Consider the following 14,902-nt stretch of genomic DNA (forward strand, 5'->3'; position numbering starts at 1 on the left):
TTCTAAATTTCAAATAACATAATCAAACTGAAAAAAAAACAACATGGAATCAATTCCCATACATTAAAGAACATACACAACAAATTTGAGAAAAAAATTTATAGTTAATAAATAAATTATAAGCATTTTAAAATAGGGAGTTACTTTCCAATCACCCTGTAGTACTGGGGTTGATATAAGCGACTTGTTTTGTCCTCTTAAAATAATAACTAGCCTTAAGCACTGCAGCGGACCAGCGTCCCGTTCAGGAAGGTAACTTGGGGATCTTCGTTCTGTATACGCCAGGAAAAGCGTATAGCCGGCTTTAAGAGTCTTAATATATAACTATATGTTAGCGCTTCTACTCTCGCATTCGTCTTTGCAACGTCATCCGTGTTCTGTTGAATTCTATCATCATATGTTATATGACTGTTGTTCATACATTGTATATGGAATTCTTGTCTTCAATTTGTGAAGTTACCACTTACTATATTACATATGTCATCTGTGTATTCTTCACACAAAGCACATTTTGTGTTTGCCATGTGCAAACTTGTCGATTAACACATCTATCATCAGTTTATTTTTTTATATATATTTTGTACTATGTAGATGCTACCAACGTCCTTGATATTAATGTTATTATATGACTCTCTTTAAAATTATTAGCTGTCAAATCAATGTTATCTATTTTATGCTTCGTTGTAAAATTCACTAAGATGTGTTTGAAATCATATTTTGTTGCACAATTGCCACCATGATGTAATACTGGTTTATATACTGTCCCTTCACATTTCAGACATGTTGCCTTCTTTATGAGAAAAACAATAGTTTTGCTACATTTGTGTGAATGTGTAATTGCGTAAGAGTATGTTGAAACTGAAATAGTGAACAGTAAAAATAAGTAGTTTCGAGCCCAGTTACTCATAGGTTGATTACTCTGGTTTCTTTGGCGTATAAATCACCGCTACCACACAACATTCAACCGAGCGAGGCGCCTGTCTGTTGCAGGGTTCTTCATTTATATTTGAGTGAACAAGAATAACGTGAAATAAAGTACTTTGGTCAAAAACAAAACGCAATGTTCGGTCTGGGAATCGAAACCATGACCACACTTTCGTGAGTGCAACGCCCCTAATAACTAGGCCTAATCATTAGACCTTAATCACTAGGCCCGCGCCTTCCACGAGAAGAATGAGTTGCTGTAATATTATTTGTTGTTGTTGTAAAACTCATACAACAAAACTTTGTGAATTATTAACTCCTCTTAGAGTTTCTATTAACTCCACGTGAATTGGTTTATCCTCGTCAAGTTTATTCATTCCTCGTGAGTTCTTTAAATCCTCGTCGCCACTGTTATAATCCTTAGACTGTTAGATTGTTATAACGCCCGCTTCGGTACAGATTATACTTAGTAATACTAATAAGGACACGATTATCTCTGACCACCTACTACGTACTCTGGTACTTCTCTTCACTCATAGTGACTAGGTTATTCCATTCCTCACGTGGGAGGTGTGTACTATTATTGCTAATTCCGTAATTTAACAATAAATTGCTTACAAACTACAGAATTTTTTCAAGAAAGCCAAGGGAAAAAGATGTTTTATGTAACACATTCTACCAGTATACGAGGTTTAGCAGTGTTTAGTTACAAAGAAATTATTTTAGAAATCTGCCGGTCAAAGAGAAAAGATCCCAGTTTTGCGCTTGAGCTTCTCGAGAGCAATAAAATAAAGTACCTGGGATCTTTTCGGTTTGAACGGCAGTTTTTTCTAGCGGTGTCATATGAAATTGTCACCCATAATTATGACCCTAGTATCGATCTATTGCATTTCAATCTATTTTAGGGTTAGGGTTAGGGGTGGGGGGAAGGGTATCTTTTTTTCTTCACAAATGTAAATAAACCAAATCTGTTTCTTAAACGAGGGACATATTCATGCGGCACAGAATGTTTTTTACCTCAATACACATCATTGATTGGTTGAAATTGAAGAAATTGAAGAAAAAAAAACAAATATCTTACAAACTATAAAATTTTCTCAATAAAACCAAGAGAAAAAGATGTTTTATAAACACATTCTTCCAGTATACGAAGTTTAAAATTTTTTTAGTTACCTAGAAATTATGTTAAAAACTGCCGTTCAAACCGAAAAGATCCAGTACCTGTCATGTAACGATGTCGATTTAATATTCCTGCTATGAATTCTAGATGTGAATGGAAATATAACAGAAGATTAAGAATGATTCAACATTTATATTGGATGTTTTCAATGTATTTACTAATTAGCGTTCATTGTTAATATTTAATGACTTTTACATACGTATCTTTGCTGGTATTTTTGTACGAAATTCTCTATTGCTTATACCTTATTTTATCGATGACCTAAGAATGACAGACAATATTGATCTTCAGAGGTAATGGACTCAGAACTTTAAGAATCAGAACACTTACGACAAGATATTTTGTTCGACACTCTAATTAATCAATAACTTTTTTTTCTGACATAGTCGCAAATAAAATAAAATATCTGCTAATTCTTCTCTCACCCAGGTGGAATTTGAACGTAGAACGTGCAGAAAGACGAAATGCCGCAAAGCATTTTGTCCGGCGTGTTAACGATTTCGCCAGCTCGTTGCCCTTTACTTTTCAAATAATTTCTCTCTGTTATAGGAACAAGGCCTGAAATTCTGGAGACAATTACATCGATCCCAGTTCTCAACTTGGGTTCGATGTAATTTTATCGACTGCGAAGGGATGAAAGGCAAAGTCGACTTCGGTGGCATCTCATTCCTAATAATAACGTCCATTTATTGCTTAACGGCAGTCAATGAATGCAAAAACATTGAATTATTACATATATGACTTTTCATGAGAACGAATCTTAGAACTGACTCAAAATGTGAAAAGGAAAAAGGCTTGGCTTCAATTATTCCTTATAAAACATTGTAAGTATTTCTATGATAGTCAACAATTTAGTTATTTGCGATATTTATTTGTTGGTTTCTTGCTAGTTGTAGGCGTTCTGCTACAAGGCCCCTCTCGTTACTGAAGTGACACGAATAAATAGTTTAAGTGAATCAAAGAAAGACAAAACAAAGCAGTTTTAATAAAGTTAGAATATAATAATAAAATAATAGAATCTGAAAACCGTATGGAGAGATCTCTTCACAATTAATGGTGGAAATGAATAAAAGAAGATGGGCGAGAGAAAGAAACAAACAGTAGAATTGCTGGCGGGTAACAAATAAAGGGAAAATGAAGTAGGAGGAGAAAAAGCGGAATACAAAAGAGAAAAGCTAATGGAGACACACTAGAATGAGAAAAACAAATTTTTAGAGAAACAAATCGATTTGTGGGAGAGGCAAGATACGGGAGGAAACGGTGAACGATACTTGAAGTAATTGGTTCATTTAATAGGCCTTACGTCAGATATAATCCGTCTGGGTCATTTGACTGACCCGACAGAGAAATAAATTATTAGTCTTCCGTTTATTTTCTCCCCCTGTTGCTTTCATTGCTCTGTATTGCATAAAGATTGTATGTTATTTGTTACCAGTGTTTTATAGATAATTAAACTCCCAGAGAGTCAGACCCCACCTCACAACTCGGTTTCCACCTACAGCTGACGTCGTTTTACTCTGTATAGAAATTCTTTTCCATACATACATACATACATACATACATACATACATACATACATACATACATACATACATACACATATGCATATATACATATATACATATATACATACGTACATACATACATATATATACATACATACATATATACATATATACATACATATATACATACGTACATACATACGTACATACATACATATATACATACATACATATACACATACATACATACATACATACATACATACATACATACATACATACATACATACATATATATATATACGTATAAGAGGAAATGGACAGATGAAAGAGGCTCTCATCACATTTTGTAGGAGTTACATTTATTTTTGTAATAACAGTTTGACCCAGGTCCACATGATTTGAAAGAACTCTATACAACGCTACTCACTAGAGATCCGCGTAGAATTTCATCATCCAGTCTACTTCCTGTAAAATTATGTGTGTATTACTCTACTGCTGAAATTAGAACTATACCAGCTATGTTCGAAAAAAATATTGTAAATACAAGATTCATATTATATCACTCGATCCCTTTCGTAGATTTCACCATTGTTGTTATTCGCATACTCTGCAGTGGATATTCAAAATCCAGGGTAACACAAACCACAACTGGTTTTCAAGGGTATAATTTATTGCATTGTTTACACAGATCTAAACCATTTGATCTGTGTAATATAAGGCAACAAAATGTTTTCTCGAAGATCTGTTGTAGTTCAACAGCCAGTTGTCCTTGAAGCAACTAATGCAACGATTACAAATAAGCACAAAGGTAAAACTTACATAGGTTACAAATGATATAAACTGCATTTTGTATTTAACATACTTTTCCCAATATATCAGGTCATCCCATAAGTTCTGTCTTAATTTTGAATAAAGAAAACAAGTGATCAAATGTTATATTTAATTGAAATGTAATCATCAACGTACTTTCCCTGATTATTTATGACTTCCTTCCATCTATTTACAAGCTTTTTAATCCCATCAATGTAAAACTCTTTTGGTTTCAAAGCGAAGAACTCTGAAATGTCAATTTCGACCACCTCCTGGATTGCAAAAGTTATGTTCCCCAAATGATTCTGTAAACTACGAAACAAGTCGTAGTCTGAAGGAGCAAGGTCGGGAGGATAAGGTGGATGAGGTATTTTTTCCCAGCCAAGCTCTTCGATCTTCTGTAATGTGATCTTTGCAGTGTCCTGATGAAACATCACGCCTTTTCGATTCACTAAAGCGGGTATTTTTTCCTTCAAAGTATGGTTCAAACGCTCTAATTGCTGACAGTAGACTTAAGCATTGAATGTTGCGTTAGATGGTTACAATTCAAAGTGAATTATTCCTTTTCAATCCCACCAGATAGAGAGAAGAACCTTTTTACATGAAGTTCCCTTCTCGGTTGTGGTTGAGTTTTTTTCCCCTTTTACCAAGCCACTGTTTACAACGTTTAACATTTCGATAGAAAATCCATTTTTCGTCAACAGTCACAAGTCTATCCAAAAAGGGTAAAATGAGTTTAGGAGAATGAAGAGAAGAGCAGATGTCAACTCGGGATTTGCCGTTGCTTTCTGACAATTCATGAGGCACCCATTTTCCAAGTTTAGGAATAATTTCAAGTTGCTGAAGATGACGATGAACAGTTCTACGGTTTCAACTAAACTTTATTGACAATTCTTCAACTGATAATGCGGGATTTTCTTCAAGTAGTTCCACAAGGAGCTTATCATCAACCTCAACAGGACATCCTGTTTGATCTTCATCATCAAGGCTGAAATCTCCACTTCTGAATTTTGCAAACCATCTTCTGCAAGTTCTTTCATTCAAACATTCTTTCCCATAAAGTGAGTATGTTTCGAGTCGCTTCGGCTGCAGAGTTTCCTTTTTTGTACTCATAAAGTATTGTGTGCCTTAAATGCTCTTTGGAGACTTCCATGTCAGAAATGGTTTTAATGAACGAAATTTTAAATCTATTATTCTGTAAAATAATATTTAATTAGTTTAAGTGTACACAAATGCATAAAGATAATTTTTAATTCCATTAGGCATTCTAAAATCTATTAAATTTCATTCAATTTTAAGAAAAGTAAAATCGGACAGAACTTATGGGATGACCTGATAGATATATAAATACATACATCCATTTTCTTTTCTACTCTAGGCACAAGGCCCGAAATTTTGGGGTAGGGAGCCAGTCAATTAGATCGACCCCAGTATGCAACTTATACTTAATTTATCGATCCCGAAAGGGTGAAAGGCAACGTCGACCTCGGCGGAATTTGAGCTCAGAATATAGCGGCAGACGAAATACCGCTAGGCATTTCGCACGGCGTCCTCACGTTTCTGGCAGCTCGCCGCCTTCATTCATATTGATAAATGTGTACTTATAAATTTGTGTGTGTGTGAGCGCGTGTGTACGAGTGTGTGTGTGTGTGTGTGTGCATATATACGTGAATACATAAGATGTAGAATAGAAGACTAAACATAGGCTAAGAGGAAGCCTTAACCATGCTACCATACATGCGCTTTATTCAAACATCGAAATAGAGCGCATATTTAGGAATTGGAAACAGAAAATGATTTTTTTAAACACCGTAAGAATAAATAAGATGAATATCTGTACTGTAACATACACCACTACCATCACTACATTTCTAATAATACGAAATGCCAAGATCAAGGGGACCAGAAGATATATGACAAAATATCAAAGCTTGCATGGAATGGAAAGGAAGTTAAGGGATACGAAATTGCAGCGTATCGGTGTACGGAGCGAAAGTATCTACATGCTCTTTCACTCTGTTTCTCCCTTCCTCTCTCTCTCTCTCTCCTCTCTCTCTCTCTCTCTCAAACACTCTATCTCTCTCCTAATCACTAGACACATACACATGTATAGTGAAAGACATATATATATATATAATATATATATATATATACACATATATATATTCACATACAAACACTTATACATACATATATATATATGTGTGTGTGTGTGTGTGCGTATGTGTGTGTGCATAAAAATATATATATACATAAATACACTTACACATATACATACGTGTGTGTATATATATATATATAATATATATATATATATACACATACATATATGTTTCTATATACACACACACACACACACACACACACATATATATATATATATATATATATATACGTTTATATATATATATATATAGATGTGTAAGAGAAATTACGAGGGTGATTTGAAGTTACAAGAAATATATTCTTTCCATTTCTGTTGTTTTGTTTCGCCAACATTTAATCACATCACACACACTCACACACACAAACACACAAAAGCAAACACACACAAACAAACACATCCACACCTACCCCCACACAAGGAGCCATTTAAAACTATTCTTGTTACAATGTAATTTTTTTCTCTTCCATTCAGATTAAACATCAAAGTATAATTTTATTAATTATTGTCCACGGTTCAACACTTTGTAAATTATATTTTATATACCGCTAAAATAAGTGGCTTTTAAACAGTTGCAATTCTTGAAAGACATCAATATGTATATTTTATAGAGATTTTGTATATTCTTTTCCTATTTAAATTATAACGTTTAATGATCAAAGATGCAAAGATAAGATTTTTCTAAAAACAATACATCAAAATATGAAGGCAAGTATAAACGAAAATGTTTTCATTATGGTAAAAAAATAAGAGGCTTTCGCAATCATTTTCACCTGTGTGGTATTATGCTTCAGCGGTTTTATTAGTAATTTTGCAATTTTGCCATCGTTAATCCCAGACGTGTTAGGTTATGTCAGTTAAATGCCTATGTAATTATCATCTCGAATTTATATATGTAATTTATATTCTCTCAAATACATACACACACTTACGTACATATACATGCATGTAATTTACATATAGAGATAGATAGATAGATAGATAGATAGATAGATAGATAGATAGATAGATAGATAGATAGATAGATAGATAGATAGATAGATAAATAGATAGATAGATAGATAGATAGATATGTTTGTAAGACCCCTGTGCAGTCATAAGATCTAGGTATCCACCTCACACTGCACAACCTTAGGCATTATTTGTATAATGTTTGCCCAATAGATCCATGTGATGAAGTCTATATTTCGATCGATCTTACAGCGCATCTCCTGAGACAAGTTTCCTGTCCCATATACTTCATTCGGTTTCTTTTACCTGTTCATGAACAACACGCTCGATATTTCCTCTGGTTTACCAACGACTTTTAGCCATTCGATCAATTTTAGCAACCCATCTTTTGCAAATAAATGGACCAGGTCTGCAATCAAAGAGTAATTCAATATATTGATGCGATATGTATCACATAACCATTAGTTCTGGTGTGTTGCCTCTTTAATTCTCTTCGGTCTCGGGATGCATGTCGGAGATCATAGTCATTACTTTCCAATAAGATATATAATATTTATAATTGATGAAAAGCTGCAGACGTGCGTATATATATATATTATATATATATATATATATATATATATAATATATATATAATCCATTCTAAAGGCACAAGGCATGAAATTCGGGGGAAGAGGACTAGTCGATTATCGAACCCCAGTGTTCCACTGGTACTTAATTTATCTACCCGAAGGATGAAAGATAAAGTCCACCTCTTTGAAATTTGAACTCAGAATGCAGCGACGGGCGAAATATGCCAAGCATTTCTTCCAGCGTGCTAACGATTCTATCTCCTAGCCGCCTTTATATACATATATACATGTATGTATGTATGTATGTATGTATGTATGTATGTATGTATATATATATATATATATATATAATATATATATATATATATATATGTATGTGTATATATATATATATATGTGTGTGTGTGTGTGCGTATGTATGTATATATATATATATATATATATATATATATATATATATATATAGGTTATGAGAGGTAATGGTGTCAAGAGGATCCAAAGGTGTCAGGCAATGCTGGGTAAGTGTTTTGGACGGACAGTAGTTAAGCTCCAGGTTCGGTGATTATGCGAATGAGGAGTCCATCGTAGGTCATATATTAGCATGCATATATATATATAATTAACAGAATAAGATAAAAATCCGAAGCTGTGTAAGATTTCAGAACATTTATAAAGAGAAGGTATTACAGCTGTTTCCCGGATATTTCATATATCCTTTCATCGATCGGAGACGGTACGAGAAAATGGTTAAGCAATAGTTACCTTCTTTAGAATAACTATTGCTCTATTGCTTAACCATTTTCTCACACCGTCTCCGATGAAGGGATATATAAAATATCCCGGAAACAGCTGTAAGACCTTCTATTTATAAATGTTCTGAAACCTTTCACTGCTTTGGATTTTTATCTCATTCTGTTAATTATATATATATATAATAATAAATATTAGGGAATAAATCCAAATTTACAGGGAAAAAATCAGATTTAGGATTAAATCCAATTTTATAGTAAAATATTATATAATATTAATTAGAGACAAAACCACTATTTTGCAAAACAAACAAGGAAAGACTTAATCAATACATAAAATTTTAATAAAAAGTAAAAAATAAAAAGTAAAAATATATATATATTGAAGTAGATAAATGAATTATCTTATTACGGATAATTCATTAATTTCATGGGCTGCTCGTGAGCGTTTGTCGAAAAGCTTGTTGTGCATTTTGTTGGAGAATTAAGTTCCTGGATTTTCCTGAAGAAAAAGCTGCAAAATGGACTCCTTATTCAATCGGAATTAGGGACTTTGCAGACTTCGAAACATATGTCGAAAATAAAATAAAGGAATTTTGTTAAATCTTCGTTCAGCTCCATTCTTTCCTATACTTAATATATATATATATATATATATACATATATATATATATATATATATATATGTGTGTTGTGTGTGTGTGTGTGTGTGTGTGTGTGTGTGTGTATATGATCAAATGTATAATAACAGACGATGGATGAGCTGACAATTATCCATCGTCTGTTATTATACATTTGATTATAATACACTCTAATGAATGATGTCTTCTCTAAGTATTGTACGCATGTGTGTTTGCATTCATGCTCGTTACGTACTCTTGTCGTTAGGTAATGGCAGAAAAGCATTCCTAACGTTTTACTATAATATACACCCAGGCCTAATCCCCATTATTTTAGGAGTGGGGAGCCACAACAAGACAAACACCAAGCATTCCATTCATTTCCCAGCTTAATATAAAAAAGAAATTTTACTCCTTTGAAGCTTGTAGCGGTCGACTCCCGTAACATTTTTTCATACACAAGGCCTTATGTCCAATACTAGCTTAGATCGTAACATTTTATCGACACATTGCGTAGTTAAATTGTATTCAACAAAATATTGTGATACAATGCATTGAATTTTAATACACCGAGAGTTACAAGATGTTGTTGCCCAGCCAAAGGTCAGCTGTGTTTAAAGTAGACGTAGAAGCAATCGTGACCGTGGAGTCATTTGACATATTTTGTCCATATTTTGTCATATTTTGTCCTTGACTGCTTTAAACAATTTTGCTTCATTTTAAAGACAGCACTATGCGCTTTTCCTAACAAGTCAACTGACTCCACAGGCATTCTCCCATTTGTTTGTGGTTGATGTTCAGAAGGCGCGTGGTTTATTGTTTAAGGCGTTGCGCTCAAATCGCAAGATTGTGGTTTTATAGTTCGAGAACCAAGCAGTACGTTGCTTTCTAGACCAAAACATTTCATTTCACTTTAATCTTCGATCACTGCGACATCTGACGCATGACACTCCTTGCACCTGTACAGGTTAATATCGATCTGATGGAGAGTGTAAGCTAACGTACAGCATAAACATTTGATCCTTATAAGCAAAGCATTTGCACAGGTTGTTCGCCAGGAGATTGCGGAACCCTGATCTGTCATTTACGACAGAAGAGTCCTCTAAAAGAAAAGAAAAAAAAAGACACAACTAATGTTCCAGAGTTATGAAACGAACCCATGACCACTTATCCGGTTGGCCGTTTATCCGGTTGTCCTTTCCTCTATAGATTCAGCCAGCAACCAATGTCGCTATCATTAAAACACATGACTAATAGATTCATCAACTGTTACCTTCCTTCTTGTTGCTATGGATTATATACATATATATTGCTAAATTAATGTTTTCCATGGTGTAATGGTAGCTATGGTTACCGTTGTTAGGCGTTCCAACACGTAACTGTATTCAGCCAAACTGTTGCAGCAATTATCGGTATTGTTGATGTTGTAGTTGGTACTGGAACCGGAGGTGGTGGCGGTGGTGGTGGCGGTGGTGGTGGCGGTGGTAGTGGTGATGTCATTGTTGTTAGTGGTGTTGGTGTTGGTGAGGGTGGAACTAGTGGTACTGCTGCTGCTGCTGCTGCTACTGTTGGTACTACTGTGATGCTTTTGGTTATTATACTGGTGACGGTGAAAGGGTGTCGCTTGGTGTTAGTTTTTGTTGTATTTTGATAGCGGGGGTGGCGAAGGGGCTTTCAGGGGGGCTGCTGTTGGTTTTAGTACTTGTGATGCGTTGAGCGTCGTTATCTCTGAACCAAAAGCCTTATGATCAAAGACCGGCCATTCATGACCATCCCATTATATTTCACAGTTTAAGGAACACAAGAACATACTATTCAACGTGCCATTTTCCAAGGCATCTTTCACTGTGATTTCTAGCAGGCCCATAGGGCACGTAAAGTCTCCCTCGTTAATTCGTAACGTGTGTGCTGATGTTGGACGGTGGCGATGACAGTTGTGATTGTTGTTGTGGTGATGATGACTGGAACATCAATGGCGGTATTGTTGGCGATGGCGAAGATACTGGTGAGAGGGATAGTGATTATGGCGGTTGTAATAGCGGTTGGTGGTGGTGGTGGTGGTGGTGGTAGCTTTTGCAGTAGTGTCGGTGGTGGTGGTGGATTGTGGCCGTGGTTGCGGTGGTGGTGGCGTTTCCGCTGGTTTTTTGTGGTAGTGGTGGTGGTTTTGGCTGAGGTGGTGATAATGATGGTGTTAGTTGTAATGGTGGAGGTGGTGGTTTTAGCTGTGATTGTGATAGTGATGGTGGTAGTTGTAGTGGTGGTGGGGGGGGATTGTGGCCGTGGTTGCGGTGGTGGTGATAGTGATGGTGGTAGTGGTGGTTGTGGTGGTGGTGGTGGTGGTGATGGTGATTCTACCCGTGGTTGCGGTGGTGGTGGAGATTGTGGCCTTGGTTTCGGTAGTGATGACGCTTCTGGTGGTGGTGATTAGTGATGGTGGTAGTTGTAGTGGTGGTGGTGGTGGGGATTGTAACCGTGGTTGCGGTGGTAGTGGCACTTCTGGTGGTAGTGATAGTGATGGTGGTAGTTGTAGCGGTGGTGGTGGTGGTGGTGGTGGTGGTGGTGGTGGTGGTGGTGGTGGTGGTTATAGTGGTGGGGATTGTGGCCGTGGCTGCGGTGGTGGTGGCGCTTCTGGTGGTGTTTGTGGTCGTGACAGTGGTGGTTTTGGTTACGGTAGCGATAGTGACGGTAGTAGTTATAGTGGTGGTGGCGAGGGAGTGAGGGGCGTGACGGCGGTAGTGGAACAAGAGGTAGTTTCAACAGAGCCTTTAACGATCATCGTCTCCAGCGCGTTGATGGGCGTTGTTGCCACGGTACTGAGGATGCTAGCGATAATGATGCTAACGCCATTGTTACTACTGCCGTTGCAATTATCTCTGTCGCTAACTGCTGATATTGTGCTTAATTCTAAGTCTCTTAAACATGTAATTCTATAGCATTTTGTTATTTCTGTGGTTGTCGTTGTTATTGCCCCTGGTGCAGTTCTTCCTGGTTTTTTTTTTAAATTTTATTTTTTGCTTTTGTTAACTCAGTAGCTATACTTACAATTCCAGTTCTTGTTATTGTTGTTGTTGTTTGGGCATAGGTTAAACAGGGTCGTTCAAATATAAGATTACACTATATACGTATTTCTGTGTGTGTGATTGTATATATAGCCACAGGCGTGGCAGTGTTGTAAGAAACTTGTTTACCAACCACATGCTTCCGTGGCACCTTCGGCAAGTGTCTTCTAATATAAGCCACGGCCCACCAAAGCCTTCTGAGTGGATTTGGCACCAGAAGCCCGTCGTATATATATATATATATATTATATATATATATAATATATATAATTATATATATAGTATATATATATCATATACATATACACACACACACACCACTCATATATATATATATATATATATATATATATATGTGTGTGTGTGTGGTGTATGTGTGTGTGTGTGTGTCTGTGTGTGTGTGTGTCTGTGTGTGTGTGTGTGAGTCCAGAGGTCATTCACTAAATGAATTAAGCGCATGACTGATCTCGATTACTGGGACCGCCTTAAAGCCTTCAAACTCTACTCTCTCCAGCGCCGCCGCGAGCAGTATAAAATTTGCACGACGTGGAGAATATACTGCTAGCATTGCCCAATCGACCTCAACATTAGCTTTAAAATTCATCCAAGTTCAGCACCACGGGCCTTACCTCCCCTACCCAGTTCAGGATCACAACGCATAAATACACTGCAACACAATTTCTTTTCCTCATCAGGCTCTGCACTATTTAACATTGTCCCAAAACAGATCAAAGAGGAAAAGGAGCCCATCACATTTAAACGGAATCTGGACAAATTTCTCCAGAGAATACCAGATGAGCCACGTATAGCTGGATACAACTCACTCCACAAGAACTCCCTACTAGAATAGACCATGATACCACAAAACTTGACTTAAAAAGGATTTAGGTAATCCTATCAGGTGGTGCTATTAATTTAGGCATTGCCTGGACCAATCTTTGGTTGAAACATATCTATGTTTTTATCTAAGTTATATATACATACATATATATATATATATATATGTATGTATGTATGTATGTATGTTTCACCTCCACGATCGCTTGACAGACAATGTTGCTGTGTTTACTTCTTCGTAGTGTAGCGGTTCGACAAAAGAGACAGATAGAATAAGCACTAGGCTTACAAAAAATAAGTTTTGGGGGCAATTTGTTCGACTAAAGGCGGTGGTCCAGCGTGGCCGCAGTAAATGACTGAAACAAGTAAAAATATAAAATATATATATATATATATATATATATATAGATATAAGATAATAATTTAGATGTATGAAAACCATCTAAGGGATAGATTTATCCAGAGGCACTCCTGGTAATTACCTCAGTATGTATGGTCCTTGTTATAAGGTATACAGTAGTGGGTAATTTAAAGGTAAACCGTAGTTTCATGTATATATAGACGACAAGAAATTGGGGAAGTAAATAACAATGAGAAGTGAATCTTTGGTGCTATGAAGCCATTATTTAATTAAGTAAGATGGGAGTATGACAGAGTAAGTTTACATCCGTTTCTGTATATCAGGCTTGGGGTAAATATGTATTTACCTCATTGCAATTGATATACATCATCAGAACGAAGAAAACAAAGATAAACAAACGGGAATGGAGAGAAAGACAGTGTAAGGCAAAACAAGAAGAAGAAAATGTTAAATAATTTGATGGTCTTATGTTTTAGTTAGGTTCAAAGTTTAATGAATCCGTTGTATGATAGATGAGAAGTGAGTTTGTTCAATCTAAGGTCTCGTAATTAGTTATTAACATACAGGAAGCACTCCGTCGGTTACGACGATGAGGGTTCCGGTTGATCCGAATCAACGGAACAGCCTGCTCGTGAAATTAACGTGTAAGTGGCTGAGCACTCCACAGACACGTGTACCCTTAACGTAGATCTCGGGGATATTCAGCGTGACACAGAGAGTGACAAGGTCGGCTCTTTGAAATACAGGTACAACAGAAACAGGAAGTAAGAGTGAGAGAAAGTTGTGGTGAAAGAGTACAGCAGGGATCACCACCATCCCCTGCCGGAGCCTCGTGGAGCTTTAGGTGTTTTCGCTCAATAAACACTCACAACGCCCGGTCTGGAAATCGAAACCGCGATCCTATGACCGCGAGTCCGCTGCCCTAACCACTGGGCCATTGCGCCTCCACCAGTTATTAACATAGCTTACACGTGTCTGTAGGTTCGGCTAGTTGACCGCCGGTGTAATCCAAAGGAGTTATCGTTATTGGGGATATCCGGTGTAGTTCTATAGACGTATGTGGCACTAATTTATAGATTGTAAGTTAGTTCGTATATTTTCAATGGAAGCCGGAATATAAGAGTAAAGTTTATATCTAGATTCTATACGATATTGAGTGTAAATGCA

General features: G+C 36.3%; 1 long non-coding RNA gene across 1 annotated transcript; it reads left to right on the forward strand.

The window, feature by feature from the left end:
* Nucleotides 1-8,477: 8,477 nt before the first annotated feature.
* On the forward strand, nt 8,478-13,926 carry LOC118763220. The gene is made up of 3 exons (XR_004998970.1): nt 8,478-8,507; nt 10,356-10,358; nt 13,802-13,926. It is a non-coding gene; the product is annotated as an uncharacterized LOC118763220 (long non-coding RNA).
* Nucleotides 13,927-14,902: the final 976 nt, after the last annotated feature.

Source organism: Octopus sinensis, linkage group LG4 (genome assembly GCF_006345805.1).
Source record: "Octopus sinensis linkage group LG4, ASM634580v1, whole genome shotgun sequence".
NCBI lineage: Eukaryota > Metazoa > Mollusca > Cephalopoda > Octopoda > Octopodidae > Octopus > Octopus sinensis.